General features: G+C 42.8%; 1 protein-coding gene across 5 annotated transcripts in view; it reads left to right on the top strand.

Annotated features, from left to right (window-relative positions):
* LOC121670061 (cell migration inducing hyaluronidase 1) overlaps positions 1 to 10,432 on the top strand; it is a 105,005-nt gene that overhangs the window by 22,236 nt on the left and 72,337 nt on the right. For 2 of the 5 annotated variants that reach the window (XM_042039815.1, XM_042039808.1), the window contains exon 1: positions 5,846 to 5,934. The exons of 1 other annotated variant lie outside the window; for it this stretch is intronic. The gene's annotated coding sequence lies outside the window, so the exon portion shown is untranslated. Of the gene's footprint in view, positions 1 to 5,845; positions 5,935 to 10,432 lie in introns of those variants that run through there. 2 more of the 5 variants (XM_042039813.1, XM_042039810.1) reach the window with 1 other exon arrangement.

The raw sequence follows: 10,432 nt of genomic DNA, 5'->3' as shown, positions 1-10,432 counted from the left end.
AGAGTATGCATGTCTCCTTAAGCTAAAAAAACCTGGATGCATTTGCTTTAGTTGCACAGCAGAGAGCAGGAGTTGCTATTTAAATATCTAAACACTAGAATTAAAAACCCTGGTGTATTTTGGCTGGGCAGAAACAGGACTGGGCTCCTATGAAACAGTCCCTTTGACACAGGGTTTTGTCCTTGGCACTTAGTTTGGCTCTGTGTGTCTAGAGAAATGATCATCCCTGCTCTGGCAACCTAACAGTTAAATTCAGAGTTGCAAACAAGTAGGCATTTATATTTTTATTTCTATTAATATCCTCCTGGTTATGGCACTCTACATGGTGAGACAGTTTTTCCACCATAGAAGATTTCCTTGGCTAGGTTTAGGCAAGCATAAACATTTACTTCTCTGGGATCCATTACTTACCAGCATTTTTCAACTAATCAGCATCCAGCAGGATGAGTAAAGGTCATATTAAATGCTTCACTTTATGGGTTTTGGGGAGGGAAATATATGTATGTGCAGGGCAGAAGAAATTGGTCTCGTGCAGCAGGGTTTGATTAAATTGAAGAGGATAACTGTTAGAGAATTTCAGCCTCACTCTGATTCTCAGCACCCTGAGTGCTGGTAACTTGTTTGTCTGCTAAATTCTGAGTGTCATACTTCAGATCAAAAGCCCAAAAGAGTGAATCCGATTATGGAGAAGGGTGGTTTGCTTTGATCTTAACAACTTTATTACAAAATCTGTTTTTCTGTTCCTTTTCGTGTAGCTCTGGTAGACAAGAACTTTTATTCTTCCCGAGTGCAAGCAGGTGAAAATATCCTTTCAGCTGAAGGAAATAGTGACTCCTATGTTACTGCTGAGTGGAGCCCAAGATAGTCAGTCTAGGGACGGGCTACTTGGCATGGAAAACTGAGATCCAAGTCCTTCAGCTAACATTGCAGGCAAATCCTTTCTGAGCTAAGTGCCTAGAGTACAGTTAATTCCTTTCTGCTTGGTTTCTTTCATTCCCATTTCATGCTCCTCTTCTCCTGGATGCAATTTGCCCAAGAAAGGAAACGCCTGGGGAAAAGCAATTCCTCTGGCAGTGTTTCTAGATCCAAAAATCCTGGGGATGGACTTTCCTGAGGGTGTTTTAATCTGGCAGCTCAGGCTGACATTCCCACCCTCTGTGGTTGGTTCATGGCCCTTCCTCCTCAGTGTCTTCCAGGAGCACCATGTCTCGTTCCCCCTGCGGTGTCCAAGGGCTTCCTTCAGCAGGGAGCACTAAATAATGCCTTGTGGTTCTGGGACCACCTTAAAATGACGAAATTCTCTAGGCAAGAACTAGCAGGTCTTTAAGCCCTCCCTTCTCGATTCTGGAGTCTGTAGGGTTGTTGGCCAAACAGGACCAACCCCTTGCTCTTTAATGACGGCTGAAACTCTCATGTTGTAACGTAAATAAAGCAAGGCTTTGAGGAGGAGCACTAAATAGAGGGAAAGGCACAGGGAAATCACAAGAGCTGTCAGCACCACATCTTCTGGCAGTCTCTGAGTCACTCAGACTTCATCATCAGGGCACCGAGGTCCTTGGTGTCACATCAGCCTGACTTACATCTGCTGCAAAGGCCAATAAAGGAAGAAAAATGTAGGGAGAGGCTTCATAGCTCTCTCCATGTAGGCGTGTGAGATTTCCAGTGGCACTGAACTGGAGGCTCCCTGACACCTGCAATACTTGTTAAAATGTAAATGGGATTCCTAAACCTTTTCTGATTTTTATATGAATTTTAAGACAAGTGCCTTGGTTTCCACTGGGCAGTTGAAGCTGTGCATTTACTGTTTGCCTGCAGACTTCACAGCAACTCATCAGGGGAGGCTGTGAAACTTCTCTTTTTTGGTATTAGTCTTTATTAAAATAAGCAGAGTTTTTGGCAGTGTGTGCTGTTTTCTTTAATAAGCTTAAAAAGGTGTTAGACAGTCATAAGAGACTGCCACATAGCCAAACTAGTGTTGGTTTTGAACTAAAAAAAATTGATGCCTTGCAATTCTAAAATACTCTAGGAAATGCTGTTGATTTTACACCAGTTCACTTTGTCACTACCTCACCCCCGTTGGCTGAAACAGAAATTAGTCCATTTTTGTTAACTCTGTTCTTGCAGGGAATGTTTGCAATTGTGCTGGTCCTGCATCTCTGGGTTTCACCTCTTCAGTGGGTTCTGTGGACTCGGTGCCTCTGTGGCTGGTGTTGGTAGTGATGCTCTTAAATGTAAAGCAAGCAAGAGATGCAGGGGGGAGTGAGCAGTGCTTTTCTAGCCACAGGAAAACCATACAGTCCCAGGATGTCTGTGGTGCTTGAGGATTACCAGCACCTCACAGACTGGGAAGAAGGAAAAGCCTGTGAGATGTTTTTCAGTTCATGGTGTCTGTATTTGGATAAAGAGGTTCAGTTTGGATCGCTGATGTACACCAGTCGAAAATCACAGTAGCTTTCCTGATGCCAGTGCCATCCCAGCATGTCCTAGAGAAAGAAGGCTACTTATTTTTCTTTCTGCAAGAATTTTAAAGTCTTTACTTGGAAATTTCATCAAGAAAATGTTTTCCCCAAAACACTGACATTTTTTGAACAGTCACTCAACCAGAAAGGGAGAAGGTATGTTTTGATCTTCTCATTTTAAAGGTTTTCTGCCCCAACTTGACAGCTGACAGCACTGCAGGACAAAAGCAGCAGGAATGAAACAAGAAAGCAAGAAAACCTTTTCTCAGAAATCAAGATTGTAATTTCCAATACTTGGCATGTTGCTCATCTTCATACTCACTCTCCAGTTCAATAGCAGATCCCCCTGAATTGTAAAGAACTTATCTTCTCAGTTTCACAATCTACTTGGGAAAATTGCCATGTAAGCATGGGGAAATCTGACACATCTCTTCAGCGTGAAGTGTCAAGCAGCTAAAATGACATCTATGTCCATTAAACCACCCAAGCAATTAGAAGGCTCACATTTATAATGTTTTAACCAGCTCTTCTTCTCCAACCACATTAAGCTGTCACCACTTCTCTTATTTTAAAACCTCTTTGTACTCATTTTCTTTAAAAGATTTTGATAGAAGTCACCAAAAATTAAGATGGTGGTTCTAAGGAAGATGGATTTTTCATTCCTGTTGATCTAGTGACGCTCCACATGGGCAAAACAGTCTCTTCATATAGGATCTGGTTTTTTTGGTCAGGGCTGTAACCTCCTTTAGTAAGAAACATGTTTAAAGATCTGTCAGATACACTATTGTATTTCCATGGGACTGAAAATCACACTCTTGGTGTCCTGCAGTTCTGGAGAGCATTCACTCAGTGGCCATTGTTTATCATTGCAGGAGACCAAATGACACTTTACAAGTAATTTACAAGTATTTTTACCAACATTTCTATAATGCACATGTGGCATTTTTCCTTGTTCTACTTATCCCTATTTCGTTCTCCAAACAGCTGTGATCATTATCCTTAATGTCAGACTCGTGGCTTAGTCCCTACACACCTGGAGGAAAATGCTACCAACAAATCTCCTTTCCTCATCATCTTATTGAAGCATTCTGTAAATTCTGCCAGCACTTCCTTGGACTCTTTAGTAAGAGTAGCAAGCAGTATTGGCCATGCACAGCTCTCTCACTGTGTGCTTTGGTTTTTTCAGTCTTTACACAAGTAGCTTAAGGTACATAGGAATCTTTTGTTTTTGGTAGTCTGTAATACAGGAAGCTTTGGGATTCATTGACAGCATCTCCTTCCTTCCTTGGCTTTTCATTGGTGCATTTCATTTTGTAGTAAGTGCAGTATAAGTGTTCATTCCAACTGGTTTTTTTTAGAAAATGCTGTTTGGATTGAGAACAATTAATACACTGATGGGATTTCAGGTCTGAATGTACCTGACTGATCCCCTGCTCTGACCTCAGCATTACCCCATGCTGATGGGGCCAAGTGAGATTGAAATGAGGTTTATTGAACTATGTGTTATTGGCTTTCCAATCACGGTTTGAATGTGAATGCAAAATAAGTTTTTCTTCTTGGTTTCATAGATATAAAAGGCTTTTTAATCAGACTGTACAAATAATTTATTCTTCCTTGATCCATCAAGAATGAGCAAACAGGCTGCTGCTCAGAGATTGTTTGGAGTGAATTATTTGATCAATAGTATCAGCCATCAGGAAAAATTTATGTTAATGTCATTCTGGGATCCACTTTAATCTTCTAGTACCTGCAGACACCACTCAGAATAGCTTCTCATCATTGAAGTGCAATGGTGTGAAAGGAGGAGTGGACTAAATATCTGACAGGCGTTCACAACCACTTTTGGACTGTTCCTTTGGCACGAGACCCAAATGTTTAACTTAAGCATTCAGCATTGAGGCTGCTGGGTCCAGGGGTGAGGGGAGGGGTAGGCAAAGATGGCCTATCTGCTGGAGATCCTTAGGAGCTCAAACTCAACCCCAGGAGCAGGCACAACTGTGGGATCCTTCTGAGCATGAAACTGGAACTAGGGGCTGAACTTGCTAGAATCCCTAACTAAAATAAGCCCACATACAAACCAGTGAGAGACAATCTGGTTTTGCAGAGCTTTCTGTTTGTGTAGATGAGAGGAAGATAAGCAGATCTGGAGATGTGAGAGCCCTGCATTAGCAGGCAGATGTCCTGATAGATGGAGTCTCAACCTCTCTGCTTGTCTTGGCCACACTTGTATCCTTAAGAAATTAAAATCTGATAAGAAACTACTGCTTCCATTTAGATCTACCTCAAAGACACAAATTGAGTTTAAAAATAATTTTGATGGATGGATGCTCATGTAGAAGCTTAGACATTTCTGAGCTACCATGGATTTTTATGTTGGAGGTTTTAAGTTCTTGATGCAAAGAGTGTTATTCTACACTGTAGGAGAATGAAGGCAGCAGGATTATAGATGTCCTCATCTGTCCTTTGTGCATCTGAAACCCTTCAGTGAACATGACAGGCTGCCTGCAACAGCCCTGCGTGCAGAGATGGAATTGTATGACTAGCTGTGCATTCTCCTTCTGCACTGGAATTTCACATGTTGGAAAGCAGCAGAGCGTCATGCCTTAAAACTAATGCTTGCCACATGAATTTGGCTTTGCTTGAGTGATGGCAGGGCAGAAAACGCACTCAGCTGGAGTGTGGTTTTGTAGCTGGTCTGTAGAGTTGAACTACAGGTCAGAGGCATCTCTCAGTCCCTGCATGAAGAGCTTTGCTGAAGCCTTGGACCTTGGTATTTAGTCCATAAGGTCATGTAGTCAGGACATCGAGTTTCAGCCCCCAGAATTTCAGCCTAGTCTGCTATCTGAGAGCAAAGATGTGGATTCTATTAGATAACTGGACCTAATCCAAAGCCCACTGAAATAACTTCAGTTTTCTGTATTTTCAATGGAATAAGCCTGGTTTTAAAGCAGACTTATTTGAATTCATAAAAAAAGAGTTACTTTGTGATGCTTCCTTGATTACCCTTCTCCCTAAAGACTTTGAATAGTGAACGTTTTTACGGCACTGTACAACTCATATCTCACTTCATGGTGTCTCCATGGATGGCTGCAGATGCTATTTCTGGTTTACCTTTTTATTTGAACTGGAAATGTTTCAGTGACTTTCCAAATGTTCTGAACTCTTCATTGGCAAAAATCCTTTACAGGCAACGATGATCAAATGCACATGTTATGGCTGCCCTGGCTGGTTTAATGGATATATTTGCCATTTTCCTTTCACCCTCAGCTTTATATCGAGGCCAGATGCCCTGAGAACCTGACCTTGTGCATTGCCAGAGCAGCATTCCCTTCCCATCCCGTGCAGCTGCAAGGCGTGAACAGGGAGCTGTGTTCCAGCAGCACCAGCCTGTCCTCCTGCTTGAGCAGGATTATATCATCCAGTGAGATGGCAGAGCACCTGAGGATGTCATGCTGGACCACATCAACTTCAACAGGTACTGCTTTCTTTTTTTTTTCCCCCCCAAGGTCTGGAGCTCTTTCATTTTCCCAAAATATTCATCAGTGACCTTTCAAAGGTCTCAGCAATTTCTGGGAGTGTGGAAGCAAGGTTTTAAAGGTTGACACTAACTGATGCAACGAGATGCTTCTGCTTTCACTCTATTCCAGCTTTTTTGATGTGCAGAGAGGCTTCTCTTTCCAGGAAGTTTTGAAATAGAATCCAAGTAAGTCCTGGCCTGCTGTCCCTGAAATCCCTCCAGAAGAGCTCTGGCTCTGGTTCATTTATTTGTACTAGTTGCTGCACACATAATTTATCTCCCATATATATAAAGTGCAGAAATACGTCAGAATGTGCACAAAACTTTGCATCTTCTGTAATCCAAACAGCACTGGAATCATTGCTTCTTTCTAACTAAAGCTTTAAAATGGTAGGTCTCAGGACAGCCAAATTGCAGGCTGTGCTCTATTTATTTCACAAGTTTTCTTAGCATTGTATAAAGACAGGATATGTCCATTTTAGATGCTGCTTTTTTCCCTTGCAATCTTAATTTTGCGTTATTTCATTTATGGTCTTTAGTGCTGTTCTTATTTTAGTGGAATTACTTGTGCTTTGTGCTGGTTCTTCTGTTAGGAGAAAACTGAAGCCCAGTCATCTTAGCAGGGGTGGGCATTCCCACGGCTTGCACAGAGATGCTGCAGGGGATGAGCACCCCAAGAAAGCCTGGCCCTCACCTTGGCTTCTGCAGTTTGCCTGAGTCCTCAGCTGTTGTTAAAAACACACTGTGGTGAAAGAACAGAGGTTTGCAAGTGAAACCTGACCTGATTACGCACAACAGAGGCTCAGGTTTCCAAAACAGGTTTGAGATAGCTGGCACGAAAGAAGGCAAAGGCGCTGGGACAAGAAGCAGCATGTCCTGCTGGTAAACCTGGAGGGCTCCCAAGTCCCTCCAGTATTAACCACCAAATCCCACACCCATCCGCTGCTCCTGCAGCAGAGTGTCCCTGCTGTGAGTTTAGGGTAAGATGGTTGAGCTCCCTTTAGTTCCCCTGAACTTTGGAGCTGAAAAAGTCTAAAAGTACTGTCCTCTGTTCCCATTATGAAGGCCCATGGGAATGCACCTGAGAAGGGCAGTGTTTCCTCTTTATATGTGCCCATTCCAGGGAGTGACACACACCTGGCCTCTTGATTTTAAGATGCAGTAGTTGTAGGGCCCGGACTGAGTTGCTACATCATCAGTGTTTGGACACTCCTGTCACAGGGGAGTTATCAGAATTAAATCACTATTTTCTGTATGAGTATATCTTTGTGTACTTTAAGGAAGAGGAGTTCTAGTTGCTCACGGACAATGTGAGCTTTGCAATTATTATCTGTCTTAAAATGGTGAGCTCTCTCCTTGCAGCTGCAGAGCTAAATCTTCTGCCAAGTCACTGATGGCCAATTCACACTTGCCAAAGCTTTGGCCCACAATCTTCAAGCATGGATATAAATTTGAAGGCAGCACCAAGACTGTGGTAAAGCTCAGCTTGAAGTTTAACTCTCGTTCAAGCATCAATTTAACTACATTTTACTATTGAAAACCACAATGTGGTTGTGTTTCCCTTTGTCTTTTATGAAACCAGCTATTTGAACTGGGCAAAGGTTTGTAGAGTTTTCTGATCCAGAAACAGTTGGCAAGGTATCTGTTTTGAAGAATCATAAGCAAGAAATATAATGCAACAAAGGAAAACCACAATTTTACTTCATTTTGTTTAGAGCATCTTGCTAAGAAATAATTGGGAATGAATTTTGTGGCTGCTCCGTCTACACCTCAAGTATGCTGGATGCTCACTAGGGTGAGACTTAGGGCTGATGCAATAGTGAAATCCCCAGACTGCATGGAAAAACATGGAGAAATGAGATTCCTATGGAAGGGTGAAGGAACTGAGGACAAAAAGAGGTTTTAGGAGTTTGAAGGAAAGTAAGTGCCTGCGTAAGCAATTTCATGTATGACCTCTACTAAGCATTGTATTCCAATGATTTCTGGAATGAAAGAAATCTCACATTGTGGAGCCCAGAGTAATCAGAGACAGAAAACCAGACTTTTACCTGTCTCAAGTGGCTTTATGTTTTATTTGTTCTTTTAAAATTCAAAATACTGTATAATCTCCAAAAAATGATCTCTTAATATAGTAATATCCGTGCCAAACATGCGATGCAAACCAAATCATGTTTGGATGAACTTTAATAGTGATCTTCTAGGATTAATAATTTCAGAAATAGCCTGAATGAACAGTTAAAGTGTTTTCAGTCCTGTGCTTGTAAGCTGATGGATGGCTATATCCAGGATGCTGCCTTTGCAGGCTGCCCTCACGCTTCCAGAGTCATCTGCTCTGTGCTGGCTAAAGGAAGGTCAGAGGAGACATAAAGAATTTGACATGGGAGATATGTACCAGGATTTGGATTTCTGTGGAAGTCAGGCATAGCATTAATGTTCAATACTTGCATGATTAACACTTTCCCTGCCTCTGAGGCACCGTAGAAAGACCCAGTAGAACCTGTGCCAGTCCAGACATCTGTTAGAAGGCTGGAACGCCCAGATTCCTGGGGTGGGCAGGAGCTGGTGGGGATGAATTCACATGACTCAACTGAAATTGGCAGCTCTGTGAGCTGTGAATCTTGTCCAGTGAGTTCAGAGGCACTGCTCGGGTGGATTTGCTCAGTGGAGGAGGACACCAGTTACAGCACAGGCACCCAGGAGATCTTTATCTTTCTGTTGTGCTCTTTCTTTCTTTCTTTCTTGCTGCAGTACTTGTGCCTTCCTCCCACTGATTCAAACCACGTTTAGAGTAATCCTTCAGCTTCTTTGTTTCCATCAAACTACGTGGCTGAACCAAACAGAATTCCTGTGTCTCCACATGCTGCCATGTGCTGCAGACGGGCTGGGAGAGATGGACTGGCTCGCATTTGTCAGGGGATCTGTGTCTCTCACTGACTGATGGGCAAACATAAAGGCGTGGTGGAGACCCGCAGGTTGTGTTTTCAGCCTGCTGGGGAGCACTGCAGGCTCAGCAGAAATGCCTGATTAAGCTATAGATTAAGAGTTGTCTGTCTAATGCCTGGGAGTTTCCCTGCGAGGATGAGCAGGAGGACAGGTATTGATGCTTCTGGAAAGGGGTAGTGCAGGGCAAGTAACTTCTGAATGTTTTGGCAGAGGAGAGCACAGGCTGGAATTTTAATGGCTATAGGAATGAAGTGTGCTCCAGAGTCAGTCCAGATCTGCTGAGGGTTTCTTTCAGGGCAGAAAAAGTGTGTGCAAAACCTTTATGAACCCTCAGACCCCTTCTCCATGGGTTTTGTCTCTTCGTTGGAGTGGCTGTGGGGCTTTTGGGGTTGTTTTTTTTGGGGGGGTGTGTGTGTTGGTATTTTGTTTTTTCTGCTTCATAGAAGTTTGAGAATTATCTGTAAGACTTGGTTAAGGGCTTTCCTCAAAATTATTGTCCTGAAGCACAAAAGGTCTACAGAGAACATCAGGCTTGTTACAAGATGGAAGAGAGGCTGGTAAGCCTGAAGGAGAGGATTGAAAATATTATTTGGTTGCGAGTAAGTGCTTTCTTTTGCAGTACAAAGATTGGCACTTCATAGCGTAATCAGAGTCAGAAATTTAATCCTTCAATTTAATGACCCAGGCCTTGTGCCTGTGCAAATTTTCTAATCACAAAAGCAGCAAAGGCAAATACTATTATCAAAGGCATAGGGCTGTTCAGTAAGTCAGCCAGGCTTCTTTGTGCTATCAGCACATCTAAAGATAAGAATTCTATCTCCTCAAAGCACGTATCTGAAGTATAGTGTAATAAGTCATGTTGTTGAAGCAGCCTGAAAGCAGTGGCAGTTAGATTAAGCATTCCTTGCTTTTAATGAGAACAGGGAAATACCTCTATATGTGTCTGCTAAGGCTCAGAGGGAAGGGTTTCCCCTTGTTAGGGCTCTCTGCCATGGTTTGACAAGGAGAATTCAGGGAAATGTGCCTGAAGGGGTACAGTGAGGCTCATCATATTGGTGTTCTTCGGTGCCTTGATGAAGGAGATGGATCCTTATGAGAGTCCTATAAAAAAAAATTAGGGGGAGAGGGCCAAATTTCTTGTCAACAGCAAACAAAAGGGCAGGTGCCCATGTGAGTGCTCAGGCATGGGTTCAGCCTTTCCCCTGCTGTGGTGTTTGCGCAGGGATGGGCACAAGTTCACTGCTCAACTCCTCTATTTCATGGGCTGAAGACCTGTGCTGGGGCTTGTTATCATGTTCACCAGTGAATAATCTTAGTTATCTGAAAATTCAAGAGCCCAACATGAGCTTATGTCTAAACTTTTCTTTAAAAATCCCAGACCCTTTTGACCTTGGGTGACACAAAGCCTCCAGGAAGCTGCAACCTATCCAGATGTGGAGATTTCAGTGCAGGGAAACTTACACAGCCCAAGTCTGCACTGAGACTCTGGGGGACTCCTTATATTTGTATTTGC

The sequence above is a fragment of the Corvus kubaryi genome, unplaced genomic scaffold, assembly GCF_017639235.1.
Source record: "Corvus kubaryi isolate FWS band 111438036 unplaced genomic scaffold, C.kubaryi_AGA036_p1.0 37394, whole genome shotgun sequence".
In the NCBI taxonomy this organism is placed as follows: domain Eukaryota; kingdom Metazoa; phylum Chordata; class Aves; order Passeriformes; family Corvidae; genus Corvus; species Corvus kubaryi.
Note: the sequence above shows the minus strand (reverse complement) of the source record. Positions and strands in the feature narration are given on the sequence as shown.